Raw genomic sequence first — 16176 nt, 5'->3', positions numbered from 1 at the left:
GGCTCCCACAGATCAGAGTTACGGGGACACTAGAGAAATGAGCGGCAACAAAATGTGATGACTGACAGCAGGAGTGTGGTCATATACAACTGTAGTCCTTTCCCAGCTCTCCAGTACGCATGTCACTAAGCCCCCGTGAGCTTAGCCTTTCTCATCCGTATAACGGGAGTCTGGAATATCATGGAGGAGTCCTTGGGGTTGCTGGCATGTGCTGCAAACAGTGCCAGGGACACATTAGTGTGCACAGTACGGCCATGCAGCAGGCTGTTAGTCAGTGATATTGAGTCTTACTGCTCCTCCTTAAAGGTTTTTTTCTAGACACTTAAGGTCAAGTCTGAATCACTCTTAAGCACAGGGCTTCAGCCTTGCAATGCTCCAGAATGCATAATAGCACTGCAAAACTGCTTGTGGAGTGCAAACAAACAAAAGGGGCGTTGGCTCCTCTCAGAGGGTTCCTCCCCTTGCATTGAACAGTCAGGAAGCAGATGTGAAGTGCTGCTTCCAGCTGCCGGGACACCCACAGTTGCACACTCTTTACACACAGGATGTGATTGGCAGACAACAACATGCTATTTGAGAGTGCCCGGCTCCCTTCTCCAGCAGGGATGATATGGGGCCACAGCATGGAAGGAAACACTCTTTGTTTTATTTATTTTACTTACCAACCACAGCTTCTACTCTCTCCTCCCGTTGCCTCCTCCCACCTCCCTTCCACCTCTCTATCCACTCCTCAGAAAGGGTAAGGCCTCCCATGGGAGTCAGCAAAGCCTGGCATATCAAGTTGATGCAGGGCCAAGCTGCTCCCCCCCCCCCCAAGTATCAAGGCTAAGTAAGTCATCTCACCATAGAGAACAGGATTCAAAAAGCCAGGTCATGCACCAGGACAGATTCTGGTCCCACTGCTAGGGGCCCCACAATCAGACCAAGCTATACAACTGTCATCTACATGTAAAGGGCCTAGGTCAGTCTGTCTGTCTAGCTGTCTGTCTAGAATCCCTTTGGGTCAGCTGTCTCTGTGGGTTTCGCCATCATGGTCTTGACACTCCCCTGCCCTACCTTGTTCATATAATCCTTACTCCAGCTCTTCAGCTGGACTCCCAGAACTTGGCCCAGTGCTTGGCTCAGCATCTGTTTCCATCATTTATTAGATGAAGGCTTTGTGATGATAATTAGGGTAGTCGCCAATCTAATTACATGAGAAGGCCAGTTCAGGCAACCTCTCCACTATTGCTAGGAGTCTTCCCTGAGGTCATCCTTATAGATTCCTGGGAATTCCTCTGGCACCAGGTTTCTCTATAACCTCATAATGGTCCCCGCTATCAAGCTATCTCTTTCATTTTTCTTCCTCTCAGTCCCTCCCCCAATTGGACCATCCCATTCACTCATGTTCCCACCTCCATCCGCTCCCCTCTCCCCATCATCCCTCTCTCCCCCCACCTCCGGTTTACCCAGAAGATCTCATCTATTTCTCAGAAGGATACACTCTTTTTCTTTTATGGTTTTTCAAGACAGGGTTTCTCTGTATTGTTTTGGAGGCTGGCCTGGAACTCACAGAGATCCGCCTGCCTCTGCCTCCCGAGTGCTGGGATTAAAGGCGTGTGCCATCAATGCCCGCAAGGAGACACTTTTAAGGAGTGGAATCTCAGCACAGTTCAGAAATTATCTGAAGCAGAGTGGGGAGAAGTACTGATATATATTCCTAGAGAAAAAGCCAGATGCTTTTCTTGGGAGATTCTTGGTATTTCTTTGCCCCCCTCAGAGCAGTGACAAAAATCTCTAAATTATCATGTTGGACATACCGAACATTTCAGGCTCAGCTGGTCAAGGGGTTCAACAAATGAGCTAAGTACAATATGAAATAAAGCCAAAGGGATCAACAGTCTAAGCATTTTGCATTGTTTTTAGCAGTCTTATATGGAAACAGTTCTACATATATTACTTAGCTATTATGTGTAAGTCTCCTGGTTTCATAGACAAACATGTATAGCAGCTGTATTCACAATTGAGGAAAATGAGCCCAGAAGGTTTTCAGGAACAAACAAAATGGGGTATACACATACATTGAATTACTACATGACAACTTAGTAATACACACATCCACAAGGATGACTTTCCAAAGCATCAGGTATAAAAGTCAACCTGAGTCTAAAGTTGCACACTCTGAATTCCTACAGAGGACCCACAGGACTTTCTAGAAGAAGAAAAATTGTAAGGTCCAAAAACTTAGTCGTGTTTACAGGGTACAGGAATAGAGACTTAGGATTGTCCACATGGATTTGGGGAGAGGTAGACACACACACACACACACACACACACACACACACAGTATGATGCTTGCCTTAGTTAGGGCTTCTATTGCTGTGAAGAGACAACATGACCATGGCAACTCTTATAAGAAAAACATTTAATTGGGGTGACTCACTTACAGTTTCAGAGGTTCAGTTCATTATCATCATGGTGGGGAGCATGGTAGCATGCAGGCAGACGTGGTGTTGATTGTGGGAACACCAGACCTTGAGCAGAGACCCACTTCCCCTTCTGCCTGGGAGTAAGCAGCTGTAAGACAATGTTTACTAAAAACATGTTTACTAAAAACAATACAATGCCCGGGGGCAATAAGTTCCTGGAAAAGGCCTGCCCACAGAAACTGCCCTGACCTCGATCTTGTCCAAAGACTAACCGCCTCTTCTGACACGCCCAGATCAGGTTTTGGTGTCAGAGAGAACCAGCCAGGGTAGAGGAGAGAGCAGAAGCTTCTCTGGTGGGAGCTTTTCTTAGGAAGTTTTCTTGAACCTTTTTGGGGCCTGCTTAAAGTTTTCTTTACATCGTGGAACAAGTCTCTGTGTTGTCAATCCCCGACACCCTCCGCACATTCTCAGACACAGGCTGCGCGGCAGACGCGACAATTGGAGGTCCCACCGAGATCGTGAAAGCGAGGTAAGTGGACGGGGTTAAGAAACTATGGGGAATAGTTCCAGGAAGCTAGAATCATTGCAGTATCAACTAAAAAAGTTACTTAAAGAACATGGGACTGCAGTCAAGTCTAAAACCCTAGAAGGCTTTCTAAAATCGATCGAATGAGCCAGTCCATCGTTCATTACTGGGGGAAGCTTAAATATTCCAGATTGGGAGGAGGTTCGACGTGATCTTCATAGACTTTTACGAAAAGAGGGATCTGAGTCCTTGCCCCCTATGACATTCTCCTTATGGAGATTAGTGAGGGGAGCACTTTTGACAGATAAGGTTCGTCACCGCCAGGTAGTTCAGGACACAAAAGAGGCTTTTTTAGAGTTACAAGAGATGGAGACTCAAGCCTCCTTGAGTTCAGGGGCAGAGAGTGAGGATGAAGAGACCCTGGCTGAAACTAGAAGCTCCATTGTTAGTGAGGATGAGGAGGAGTCTCTTAGTAACAACAAAAAAACGGGTAGAGATCTCCGGGCACGACCCAAAAAGAAGGACTCCGGTCAGAATCGGTTATATCCTTCTCTATCAGACCTAGAAAATGGAAGTAGCTCAGACTCAGACTCGTCACAGTCTGAAAAGGAACGGTTACTTGCTGAGATCGCGGCCCTTAAAAAGAACTAAAAAGATTCGAATTAAGGAAAGACAGGACAGGGAGAGAAACCCTTCCCCATACTCTGAAAAAAGGGACTCCTCCTATGAGATAACCCAGTCCTTCTCGGACCTGGAGGGAAGACCCAGAGGAGGGGTCCAATGCTGCCCGGTGGTGGCCCCAGTAATGGAAGTTCCAGATCCGAACAATTCTGGACAGGTCATTCGGCGTCACAACCCTTTAAATTTTAAGGATATAAAACAACTTAAAGAGGCAACTTTAAATTATGGAGCACAGGCTCCCTTTACACTTTCCTTAATGGAATCTTTTGCGTCTCTTAATTTGACACCTGGCGATTGGCAGCAGCTTTGCAGAGCAGCTCTGTCGGGGGAGATTATTTGATTTGGAGAGGTGAGTTTCAGGAAAGATGCAGCCAGACAGCCCAAAGAAATGCACAGGCCGGACATCCCCAGAGAAATGTGGAGATGCTTACCGGGAGTGGTCAATATGCCACCATTCAGCAACAAATGCAATATGACATCGCAGTCTATGCCCAAGTGGCAGCAGCGGCCCAAGGGGCTTGGAAAGCATTGCCTTCCAAGGAAGGAGGGGATCATCTGTCCAAAGTCCTTCAAGGACCCTCCGAACCTTTTCAAGACTTCGTAGACCGTCTCAGTCAGGTAGCAGAAAGAATATTTGGGGGCATTGGGCCTGCGATGCCAGTCATCAAGCAGATGGCATTTGAAAATGCAAATAAGTATTGTAAGGAAGCCCTTCACCCCTATCGCAATAAAAGTCTAAATGACTATATCCGGATCTGTAGGGACATTGATGGGAACTTCATCCAGGGCCAAGTGTTAGCTGCTGCTATTCAGCCCCAAGTGGGGAAAGAAAGACCTACTCTGGGAGGGAGAAAAACATGTTTCAGCTGCGGTAGGGAGGGACACTTCCGTAGAGAGTGCCCTCAAAATAGTACTACGGGTCTCAAGAGACCTGGTTTATGCTCCCGTTGCCAAAGGGGATATCATTGGGCCAATGACTGCTACTCTAAAACTGACCGGGAGGGAAATTTCCTTCCTGCTAATAATAATCAGGGAAACGGGAGGAGGGCCCCGCCCCAGGGCCCCAAAACCAATGTGTACGGGGCAATGACCCCTGCTCCGGGCAGTGGCAGGACTCATTTTCTCCCCCAGAGCAACCCCTTCATATCTCAGACCTCCTTAGAGCCACCTCGGGGAGTGCAGGATTGGACCTCGCTCCCTCTGCCCGGGCAATCCTAACACCGGAAATGGGGATCCAGGCCCTCCCTACTGGGGTGCATGGGCCATTGCCCCCAGGCACGGTCGGACTACTCTTGGGACGGTCCAGTACTATTCTTCGAGGCATCCAGGTACACCCCGGTGTTATAGACCAGGATAGTGAGGGGAGATTAAAATAATGACATCAGTGGGCAGTGGGGTTGTTGCCATCCCTGCAGGAGAACGGATTGCTCAGTTACTCCTTCTCCCTACAGCTCCTTGTGAGGCTAGAAAAATTAAAGAGAAAAGGGGCAACCAAGGTTTTGGAAGTACCGGCCCGGCGGCATTTTGGGTAGCCACTATGGAGAACTGCCCCCAGCTTACATTAAAGATAGAAAGCAAGTCCTTTAGGGGCGTCTTAGATTCTGGGGAAGATTTCTCTGTCCTCTCAGATAAATTCTGGCCCCCCACCTGGCCGAAAGAGGAAGGGACAGTGACCCTCCAGGGAATAGGACAGGCTGTGCCCCAAAAAAGCCTCAGAATCTTAAAGTGGCAAGACTCTGAGGGCCACACAGGGCTTTTCCAGCCATATGCTTTGCCTGGCCTCCCTATTAACCTCTGGGGATGGGACCTCATGCAAGAAATGGGAGTGGTCCTCACCACCCAGGCACCCAAGTCCAAAAGCAGGGGCCCCCAGATGACGCAAGGGAGGGGCTGGAGCCTGGGGAGGGAACTAGGTAAACTAGAACAGGGAGAGGTTTGCCCTGTGGCATCCCTCCCTTTGGAGACCAGGGCCCCAGGGGATAGGAAGGGTTTTGGTCATTTTTGATGAGGGTCACTGTTGCCCCGCCAGCCCCCATACCCACCACATGGCTATCAGATGATCTGGTATGGGTGGAACAGTGGCCCTTACCAGCGGAGAAACTAAGGGCAGCTCACCAGCTAGTTCAAGAACAATTGGAGGCAGGTCATTTGGTTCCTTCCACATCCCCTTGGAATACCCCTATATTTGTAATAAAAAAATCTTCAGGGAAATGGAGGTTACTACAAGACTTGAGGGCTGTGAATGCGACCATGCAGCCTATGGGGGCTCTGCAGCCTGGCTTGCCCGTACCTGTGGCCATTCCTAAAGACTGGCATTTGATTGTCATTGACTTGAAGGATTGCTTCTTTTCTATTCCCTTGCATTCTCAAGATAGTCCTCGGTTTGCGTTTAGCCTTCCTTCGATTAACTTTAGGGAGCCTGCCCTTCGCTTCCAATGGGTGGTGCTCCCCCCAAGGGATGGTTAATAGTCCAATTATATGCCAGATTTATGTAGCTGCCTGTTTAGATCCCCTCAGACGTAAGTTCCCTGACCTTTACATTATCCACTACATGGATGATATTCTTTTGGCCGCGGCCGAAGAAAGACAATGTTACATAGCCTTTGCAGAGCTACAGGAGCTTCTGGAGGCCCGAGGATTTATTTTGGTTCCTGAAAAGATCCAAAAGAGACCCCCTTATACTTATTTGGGTCATCAAATTCAACAAACTGGCCTCCGGCCACAAAGACTCCAGATCGATTGTTCAAATTTAAAAACACTTCATGATTGGCAGAGATTTTTGGGAGAGGTGCAATGGTTTTGCCCTTCTCTTTCTATTAAAACAGGGGCTCTTAAAGCGCTTTATGATATTCTTCCTGGGAATCCTGCTCCAACTTCCCCCTAGGCAGATTACCCCAGAGGCCAGGGAAGCCCTACAATTGTTGTTAAGAAGTATAGAGCAAGCCCACCTTCGGCGTATAGATTATGGGCAGCCCCTTGTTCTGGTTGTACTTTCATCTAGCTTTTCGCCCACTGCTGTGTTTTGGCAGACTGGTCCTATTTATTCGATACATTTGTCAGCCTCCCCTAAGAAGGTAGTGACCCCTTACTATGATCTCATTTTACAATTGTTGTGGAAGGCGCACAAGTTTAGCATTCAAACCTTTGGAAAGAGTCCTGATAAAATTATCCTTCCTTATGGTAAGGAGGAGGTGGATCATCTACAGATCTTCCATGATGGGTGGACCCTGTTTATTACATCTACAGGCGCTCAGTTTGATAACCAATATCCCAACAGCCCCTTGATGTCTTTTTTCAAACAACACCCTGTGATCTTTCCCAAGATTTTAAAGGAGAACCCTCTAGTTGGAGCTCGCTCAGTCTTTACAGACGGCTCCTCCAAGGGTTTCGCGGTGGTGGTTTCTTCTCAGGTGCAGAAGAGGGTACCCATAGGGCGGATGTCAGCACAAGCCGCCGAGTTGTTTGCTTGCTTGATGGCTTTCCAAATGTTTGAGGGAGAGCCCTTTAATTTATATACTGATAGTGTTTATGTTGCCAACATTGTTAGACCTTTAGAAACTTCTCCATATGTTCTTCCAACCTCCCAGGTTCGTTCCCTATTAGTTCAGCTCCAACATCTTATTTGGCAGCGCATCCACCCTGCTTATGTGGGATTTATTCGTGCACATACTAACCTTCCAGGACCCCTTGCCCAGGGCAATGAAATTGCTGACTCCTTGACCCGCCCTAGGGTCTTATTTACTCAGGAGCAGCTTGCCCACCAGCTCCATGAGGGGTATCATCTAAATGCCCGCTCCATTAAATTTCACACTGGATGCCCCTTATCCATAGCGACACAGATTACCTCTCAGTGCCCTGATTGTGCCCCTTATAATAATTTTCCCAATGAGGGGGTAAATCCCCGGGGCCTCAGGGCCAACCATCTCTGGCAAATGGATGTCACTCACCTGCCGCAGGCAGGGAAATTAAAATACATGCATGTTTCGGTGGATACATATTCTAAACTGATTTTTGCCTCTCTCCACTCAGGAGAGAAAATTAAAGATGTTATTTCTCATTGCCTGCAGGCCTTTGCCTACATGGGCGTTCCCGATGCCCTAAAAACGGACAATGGCCCTGCCTATGCCAGCAATCGCTTTGCTGCCTTTTGCAGGGAACATCACATTGTCCATTCTTTTGGTATTCCTCACAACCCCACGGGACAGGCTATTGTGGAGCACACCCATGCCACTCTCAAACAGTATTTTAAGAAAATAAAAAAGGGGGAGTATGTTACCTCCCCCAATATTCAGTTATCCACCATACTTTACATTTTAAATTTTTTGACCATAGACTGTAATAATTTGTCTGCTATGGAGAGACATTGGAACAAACCCTCCCAGTCCTTGGGATGGGTCAGATGGAAGGACTTGATTACAGGAAAATGGCAGCCACCCACTCCCCTATTAGCTAGGGTCCGAGGGGCTGTTTGTGTTTTCCCTCCAGGAAGTGAGAAGCCTATTTGGGTCCCCGAACGGTGCATCAGGCATGTCGAACCCAATACTACTCCGGATACTAGGAATGCTCACCATGATAAAGATGATCCAACCATTGCTGAACACTCAGGTAAGGGAAATATGGGCGTTGGTGAGGATTCCCCCCATGTTGATGCCAGTTAGTCATTCCAGCTCCCTGTTCATCAAATTTTATAACACCAATAATACATTGGGAGCGGCTGCCGCCAATGAGATTAAAAAGTCAGAAACTAGACATTCTGAGTTTCCCCCTCCTAAGCCTGATACCAGGGTCAGGAAGTAGGGGAATCCAAGAGATTGCCAGCGGCACACGCCTTTAATCACAGTGGCATACGCCTTTAATCCCAACACGCCTTTATGAGGGAACATCCTGGGTTGAAAGTTGGATTGAAAATGGGTGAATAGCCGGGTGTTGGCGGCACACGCCTTTAATCCCAGTACTCGGTAGACACAGGCAGGCAGATCTCTTGAGTTCAAGGCCAGCTTGGTTTACAGAGCAAGTTCCAAGACAGCCTCCAAATAATACAGAGAAAAAAAATTGGTAACAAACTGGGCGGTGGTGGCACACGCCTTTAATCCCAGCACTTGGGAGGCAGAGGCAGGCGTATCTCTGTGAGTTCGAGGCCAGGCTGGACTGACAGCCTCAAACAATACAGAGAAACCCTGACATAAAAAAAAATGGGTGAAAAAAAAATTGTAACAGTAAAGAGGTACTGGTATTAAGTAAAGAAAAAGAAAAAGACAAAGGTATATAGAATGGAAATTTTTGTTTACATTTAAGTTCTATTTTGTGAATCATCTCTAAAAACTTTTGGCCAAAAGCTTGGCCTCTCCACCTTGCATCTACAGTTACAAGGAGTAGGTATGGCTGTACCCCATGACTGTAGCTCAAATGGAGGAATGATAAAGAACATACAGGACTTTTTAACCTCTTAGTTCAAGGATTGGCTGGAGTTGTTCTTTTACATAGATTTCAATTAAGGAAGCTTCATTGCAACAGACTAATCATGACCTAGGGAAAAAGGATGACTGAAAGATGCATGTATGTTCTGAATATATGGTGTGGCCACACCGGTATGTATGAAATGTGATTGTGAATGCGTGAGTATGAACTGCTTATATGATTAAAAGGATACTTAAATCCCTCCAAAAATAGTTAAGAAGCTACCTAGATTGCTTTAAATATAGCCAAAAGGAACATCCAGCCAGTCTGTTAATGTTTTAACAGAAAAATTTAAGATGCAAACGAGGCCTTGTCAGCTAGTGAGAGCTCTACAGGTTAGATTGGGAAAGACTGCTCACAGACTTCAAATAATTTTCAAAAGTTATTTGGACACAGTATAGTTTACAATCTTTGAGTGATTTTCAGAAGTTTTTGGGAAATATTTAATGGATATGTCCTTTTTAATGGGCATCTACAAATAATCTAAGTAGTAATCCCAATTTACCTAGATAGTCAACCAAGGAGGGTAGACAAATCCTTCTACTATTATGGTCCAGCTTCAACAGTTCAAAAAATTTTTTTTAGAAAATAAAAAAGGGGGAATAATGTCCCCAGTCCCCATATGAATCATCAAATAATACACTCCTCATTTAAAAATTTTATAATGTGAATGCCAGTGAGCTTCAGACAGATTCTGGCATGATGGAACTTGAGCAACCATTGCTCAGGTCAAATGGAGACATCCATGCACTAAACAGTGGAGAAGACCCTAATTTGGGGTCGAGGGCATGTTTGTGTTTTCTTGTAGGAAAAGAATAAAAGCTTCGGCATGGAGCAGAGAAAAACTGGACCTGAGACCATGGGAGCCTACCTAAGCCAGTTTGAGTGAGATCTCCTAAATCAGTGTTCCTGACCCTTGCTGTCATCGAATCTAGAGCCCAAGAAAGAAAGAAAACAGTCGGTTCGAGATTTCCAGTTTCTCAACAGACCTGCTGCATCAACCTTCCGGACCCATGAGTTTTCATCGTGAAGCCAATAGAGGAAAAAGGACCCATTTAAAACATTTGGACATTGGTATGGACTGTGATGAGGGGCAAAAGCCACTTTTCAGTAATTGAATAGGACATGGTCACTTGAAATATCAGACTTGATGGTTCCTGTTTCTGGAATCACGACTAGGCCAGTGTATTTTTCTAGAGAGATGCAACTTGTCCTAATGCGACAAAAAGGAGACTTTGACTCAAGTCGCATAATCAGCTGACGTTAAATCAACAAACTGCATCACCACAGGAACAAACTGGTGCTCTGTGGATAGTGCAACAAGCCTATTGTTCATATTTTTCATAATGCTACATGTGTAACATCAATGATTGTACCTAATGTATCTGTGCAAGTGCACTTTCTAAATGCTTTCCTGAGCAGATCTTGGAACAATTGTAACTTTATCAAATTGTAAATGTAAATCACATGTGGGTTACCCTTGTAACAGAATGTAAATCACGTGCATGTTACCCTTGTAACAGATGAAGGATGGTAGAATGTTATGGCCCAGATCTGGTGATGGGTACGGTGATGGAGAGGTGCTATGTCAATGGGGGTCCTGGAAATGGTGGCAGTGGCGGTAGGCATTCTGGCTTTATGCCGAGCTCAAACGTACCTTGTTCCAGAGGCAAGAGATCCGTAACCAAGTATTGCTTAGCTTAGCCCATGGCAATCCCGATAGCCATGAAGGTTGGTTACAGATGATTTAAAGTTGGGGTGCTCTGTTGATGGGCAACCTGTGGGGAAGACCCCTCCCGCCTAAGACAGGGGTTCAAGGTCCCCCAAGGACGGGAAAGGGAGGGTGACCCTACTTGACCTAAGCCAGGAGTGCCTCATTTAAAAATAAAAAGGGGTGAATTGTGGGAACACCAGACCTTGAGCAGAGACCCACTTCCCCTTCTGCCTGGGAGTAGGCAGCTGTAAGACAATGTTTACTAAAAACATGTTTACTAAAAACAATACAATGCCCGGGGGCAATAAGTTCCTGGAAAAGGCCTGCCCACAGAAACTGCCCTGACCTCGATCTTGTCCAAAGACTAACCGCCTCTTCTGACACGCCCAGATCAGGTTTTGGTGTCAGAGAGAACCAGCCAGGGTAGAGGAGAGAGCAGAAGCTTCTCTGGTGGGAGCTTTTCTTAGGAAGTTTTCTTGAACCTTTTTGGGGCCTGCTTAAAGTTTTCTTTACATCGTTGAACAAGTCTCTGTGTTGTCAATCCCCGACACCCTCTGCACGTTCTCAGACACAGGCTGCGCGGCAGACGCGACAGTGTTGGAGCTAAGAATCCTACCTCTTGCAGGCAACAGCAGGTTGACTGACTCACTGGGCAGTATCCTGAGCATAGGAAACTTCAAAACCCACTCTCACAGTGGCGCACTTCCTCCAACAAGGCCATACCCACTCTACTAAAGTCACACCTCCTAATAGTGCCACTCCCTATGAGATTATGGGAGCCAATGACATTCAAACTAACACAGTCCTTATGATCAATATATCATAAGGTCCTTATGGTACACATATTATAAGGGTCAAAACTCACAGAAATATAATGTATATGTCAAAGCATGATTTTTACTGTGTGTTGTTTAAATGTCAATGAATGTGAAAGAGAAATGTCTATGGTTTAATAAGAGTCTATGTAGGAATGTAGCCTGCAGACTCACTTTAAATGACAGAAGCCCCTTCCAAGGCAGCACCCAGATGAAAAGGGACCTTGTTGGATTACAGAGACTGGTAGCTGACTGAGGCCTTGGTTCAGTAAGCACTGGCAGAAGCAGCAACATTCCTTTCTGAGACACCATGGGACTCCACCATTCATTGTAAGCTCCTGCAATGGACCCTGCTTGGTACCCTGGGATGTCATCATAGGTCCCCTAGCTTCCTCAGGCAAGTGACCACATTCAGATGTTGCCCAGATTCCTGGGCGATTTCTTCCTTGAGACTTTGTGGCAGGATAGATCAATGTCCCATAGCTGCCTTGAATACTGGCAGGTCCTGGTAGGCTTCAGATGCTGCCCCAGGGAGCAGTGCTGACTGGGCCTCAGAGGTAGCCACACCCCTATTGCAGAAACATCATTGGGACAGATTAGCTTGTTTGTTGGAACTCTGCTAGAGTAATCAGAGGAAGAATGTGAGACCAAAATTCAAGATCAAGTGAATGACAGAGATGAATCCTCCTGACCTATGAATGAAAACCATGTTAATTAGGATTCAGTGCTAAATTGCAGACACAGGCAGAGGTAAAGAGGTTCTCTTGTCCCCCAGTGTATTAGTCTCTAAACATTCCCTTCCCTGTCTGCCTCTGCCACCTCTTTCAGAGTCCACACAAAAGCAAAGACCGTTATCTATTGTAAATACAAGGCTGGACAATCGAACGTCTGTGTTTATTCTTAGAAGTGACTAAACCAAACCAAGAGGAGCTGAAGCAAAGACAAACCAAAAAATGTTTACATTGTGTTTTAAAGACTTGATGCAAAAGTGTGAAGCATTGAATCAATTCTTACATCATTGGCACATTGAAAGAACAATCTTCTTGGATATACTGTTTAAAAGGTAATTTTTTTACACCCTCACTGTGGCTTTGGGAAAAACGAAAATAATTTTTTTATTTCTGTTGGGATGGTGTGCAATGTATGTGAAGTTCAGTTTCTCTTTAAGGATAAAAGCTAAGGATGGTAAGAACTTGGCAGTGGGAACTCTCTAAAATGCTTGCTGTAATTAATGTGAACTGGAGATTTAAGGAATTAGATGCTGCATGGCATTCAGAAAATGCCACATTATTAATGGTTGCCTGTAGAGATTCACTCTGAGTAGAGTAGAGCCAGATGGAGCATTCAACAGCTGACTTTAGCAGTTTTTGTGAATGAGGCTGAGGGAGCCAGGGTTGTGGTGAACTCACATGCAAATCCTGGATGGCTCTGTTTACGAAAATCATTTCTTTGGCATTTGGGACAACTCGATTGTGTTTAGGAGCCTCTCTGAATCAGCTACAGGTCACAGGTGTTAGGAGAAGTCTTCAGTGTCCAGTGTCCTGGGAGCCTTGACCCCACACTAGGCACAGAAAATGAGGAGTATCATCTCGAAGTACAGGAGGTGCTCCAAGGGGCTAACATCCACATGGTGATCAGGTGGTAAAGAAAGTTGTCCCCAGACCCCCCAAAATGACCTTAAGATGCATGAGAATTTATGTGCAACTAAGCTGGGTTAGAAAAGTAAAGAATAGGATCTTTCTTTATTGCAAACCTAGTATGGATTATTCACCTCTGACTCTGTATTTTAATGGAAATATTTGTGGATGTCTGTGGTCTGCTGTGATAGGGTGTCAGTCAAGATGTTTTCAGCCCATGCTTTAGTTTTCCACAGGATGTCAAGACAATGGCAATGACATTGTTTTAACGTTAGTGATAATGGTGTGTTGCCATCTGAGAAAAATGATGAACTCACAGAAAATCGAAACTTTCATACGTGCTTTGAAAACTTTCCAGACATAAAGACGGCCTGCTTGCTATTCCCCTTCCAGTATGAGTTCTAGGAGGTGAGTCCAGGTACCTGACCTGGTCCCCACTGCCCTTTCCCACACCTCCAGTTAGCCAAAGAGCAGAGTGCCATTTTTTGCAGCATTTCCTGTAAAGAAGGATGGGACTCTCTGCTCAAGCCCTTCTTCTCAGGTCAAGTGTCCAAGCTGCCTCAGCGGTGCAGGTAACTCACGTGTCTGCTCCTGCGCCACCTGCCACAAACTCTTGCCAGAACAGCCTACAGGCCTGAGCTTTGCCTCTGCAGATCATCACAGCACCTCCTGCCATCTGGGCATCTCTCTCCCACAAAGACAATGTATTTGGGTCACCTGCAAACTTGGGAGTCAAATGGGAGAGTACCCGAGGGTTCAGGCAAGCTGGCTTAGGACTGCAAGGCCCTAAGGCAGGGGTACTCAGTGTAGACATGGAGATGAGAATATTAGTTCTGGTGGCTCAGCTGTGTCTGAGGTATTGTGGTCTTTGAGTTCTACAAGAAGCTCCTGTACCTCCTAAAGACTGAACTCCTCTTGCTTAGGTTAAGTCCAGTTGGTTTCAGCTGTTTACCTTCAAAGAGTCTTAGGGGAGGGGGAAGGTAAGCTACCTACCAAACCATACCTGAAAGGGTGTGAGGACATGTAACCCCATTTGGGAGGGTCGCATGTCATTGACAAGTCATTTCTTGGCTATAACGAGGGGATCACAATAGCCATGTCCCCTCTTAGCGATGTAGAGACAAGACCAAGGTTAAGATATTTGATAGGAGATTATTGTGGTGTGACTATTGCTAAGCTTCTGGACCGCTGTGTCAGGCCACCCAGACACCATTGGCTCACTTAGAATCCCTGACCAGCTAGAAATGACAACTGGATTTAAATTTGCAACCTAAAATGGTCTGCACCACTACCACCAGGAAACAGAAGGGGGCACCCTAAGAATGTATAAACAGTAGTTAACAGGCACATTGGCACACCTCTTATATCCTGTCATGAAAGCTTTCTCTGAACTACAGAAAAGGAAATTGTGGTTCATTTTAGAACTAAATTTATTCCAGGGAAGCCTGTGACTCAGGGATAAAGTTTAGAATTACCTGAGTCAACCTCTGAGAACAAAACAAAGACAAAATGAAAATTGCTTCCCATCGGCATGCTTTTTACCTGATTGTCAGGATGACTTAGAAGTTTTCTGTATTTAATGGCTTGGAGATTAGAGGGAGATGATAAAATTACTTCAACGAGTAATTTACACCAAACACAGCTTTCTGAACAGTATTTACTCATGTGCACAAGCCTGAGAAAAAAGTGTTTCCGATTTCTCCCTCGTCTTCCACAAAGCTAGACCTGTCTGGAGGCGTTTCAGCCTGTTCCCTAGATTGAAACAGACTGTCTTCTCAGCAATGAAAACTTTGAAATAAACAGGTAGATCGCCAAAGAACTAGTCATCAGGTGAAGCAAATAGAAAAGAAACAGGTTGAAAAGACAAGGACAGGCGACGGAAAAATAGATGAGGATGGTGGAGAAAGCAGAGGAGGGAGGGGAGGAGAGGAGAGAAAATGGGATACAGTGCCACTGCAGGGGGAAGGAGAGGAAGGGAGGGGAAGGGAGGCAGGAAGGAACAAAGAGAGAGGGGAGGGAGAGAGAGGAAAGGAGGCAAGAAGGAAAGAAGAAAGGAAGGGAGGAAAGGAGGGAAAGAGGAAAGACGAAAGGAAGGGAGGAAAGGAGGGAAGGAGGAAAGGAGGGAGAGCATGAAGAGGAAAGACGAAAGGAAGGGAGGAAAGGAGGGAAGGAGGAAAGGAGGGAGAGCATGAATGAAGAAAGAGAAAGGGGGAGGAAGGAAGGAAATAAGAGAGACAGAGAGAGAGAGGGAGGGAGGGAGAGAGACTTCCTTTTGGCTTTTGAAAGAACCTTCATTAGTCTGAGTGACCAGGCTTTCCTATATGTTTCTTCATGCACAGTCACAGACTGCATGGTAGAACTAGACAACCTGGGAGGGCATTCTGGAAGCCAAGGGCTTAGCAGAGCCATTAAGCAGGGGTGGGTGGGGGTGGGGTGGGAGTAGGGGGTGGGGACATTTACTTAGGAAGCTATGAGTGGCCTTCTGTGAAAGGTTTTCCCTTCTCCAGCTGTCCATTAGTTAATGAATATGGAATATTGACTCAGAGGTGTCCCCAAAGGTGAAGAAAATAATCTCATTTCAGGTCTGCCAATAGCCCAGTGCCTAGAGGATGGTGGGTGAGACAGGGCATAGTCCACTTTGCCTTTCTCCAGAGCCTTAGGCCAGTGTGTGTGTGTGTGTGTGTGTGTGTGTGTGTGTGTGTGTGTGTGTGTGTGTGTGTGTGTGTTCACCAGATGGGGCCTGGGATATAGTAAACACATACAGATCCACCTGTTCACTGTTTTCTAAACACTATACAGGACAGGAAGAAATTGAGTCTTTACCTCTTTATGACTATGATAGGTAAAAGCTTCTTTTTAATTAACTCTTAAGAATTTATTTTATATGTTATCTGTAAAAATATAATCTTGCACATAAGCTTCCTACTCCACACACTGA

Source organism: Mesocricetus auratus, unplaced genomic scaffold, assembly GCF_017639785.1.
Source record: "Mesocricetus auratus isolate SY011 unplaced genomic scaffold, BCM_Maur_2.0 Super-Scaffold_100006, whole genome shotgun sequence".
Lineage (NCBI taxonomy): Eukaryota > Metazoa > Chordata > Mammalia > Rodentia > Cricetidae > Mesocricetus > Mesocricetus auratus.
This window is presented reverse-complemented; position numbering follows the sequence as displayed.